Source organism: Cyprinodon variegatus, unplaced genomic scaffold, assembly GCF_000732505.1.
Source record: "Cyprinodon variegatus isolate N-32 unplaced genomic scaffold, C_variegatus-1.0 Scaffold756, whole genome shotgun sequence".
Classification (NCBI taxonomy): Eukaryota; Metazoa; Chordata; class Actinopteri; order Cyprinodontiformes; family Cyprinodontidae; genus Cyprinodon; species Cyprinodon variegatus.
This window is the reverse complement of record NW_015151209.1, coordinates 274,350-275,593: the sequence shown is the minus strand read 5'-3', so window position 1 is coordinate 275,593 and position 1,244 is coordinate 274,350. Positions and strand designations below refer to the sequence as shown.

Sequence of the window (1,244 nt, the reverse complement as noted above, 5' to 3'; positions counted from 1 at the left end):
GTCACACCTCAACCCGCCTCAAAGCCAACGCTGATTGGACGTTCGTTTGGTGAACGGCTCCAAATTTTCTTCAACGGAGAGTCTCCAGACTGATTAGCGAGTGAAACCTTGAAAGCTCGCGCGATCAGGATGGTCTCACGAGGCTACAACATTGAAGCGTGGTCTTCGCTATGTTATTCTACGCCACAACGCAAGAGGAACTAACTGTGGGTCTAGATACGGCCGAGGCGGCGAGGAAGTGAGGGCAAGTTTGTGCGACAACAGAGGGACATGGGGGGCCAAAAAGAGCGGGGAACAAGGTGGGAAAAGGGTCCCAGCATCTCGCGCACCTCCCTCTTCTAGCTGGTCCATCTTCACGAGTTGTTTTCCACAATGGTGGTCATACAAACAAAACAAGCCGGTAAGGAACCAAGCAGGAAATGCTGATGGACCTACAGTTACTCGACACAAATGTTTTCCTTAGGATTTGTATTTTCCAAAATTGGCTCAAACACATATTTATTGAATGCTTTCCTTTTGTTGAGAACACAAAATAAATCAAAAATATCTGTGTCATACCTGCGACAAGCTCACTGCGACACACTGCTGCGGGAGGATAACCAGCCCGTAAGTCCCTGCAGACACATTGGTGAACTAAAGGGCAGATTAGACTTCTGCAACCGCACACATCAAATGTGGCTCGGGTCTGGTAGCGAACCAGATTTGCTGGTATGCTTCTGCACCGTCAGTCTGGAATCTCTAGGGACGCACAGCAGTTTCCTGCCAAAGCGCAAGGGGGGGCCTATTCGAGATCTCACGAGAACTTCTGCAGTGCCGGCGGGAGTGTTTCTCTTCCAAAATAACAATGGCGCTTCTGCAAGATATCACGGTCACAGAGATGGATCTAGAGTTGCTAGACATTGAAGAGGAACAGGTTCTGTTAATGGAGTTGCCAAAAAACCGACCAACCTTTCGTCATAGTCCTCCATTGAAATTGTTTCTTAGTTTTTAAAAATGGCGCACCCCGGAAGCTGGAAAGGCATACCACAGCTGCTTTTTATCTGCGCACTTCCACTTGAGATCTGGCGGGTTTGTAACCGTCTGATGCGTAGTCGGGATTTTTTTGAGAGACACATTTGACGATTGGAGAGGCTATGCATCAGAAGCATAAATTGGCCTTAAAGGAATAGTACACCCAAAACATGATTAGCCTTCATTTTCTACTCACCCCCATGCTGAACAACACTCTGGAGTACTTTTTTGAT

General features: G+C 47.6%; 1 protein-coding gene across 1 annotated transcript in view; it reads left to right on the top strand.

The window, feature by feature from the left end:
* The window catches only part of LOC107098208 (transmembrane protein 120A-like), a 15,694-nt gene that overhangs the window by 12,482 nt on the left and 1,968 nt on the right, over positions 1–1,244 (top strand). The window lies entirely within an intron of this gene.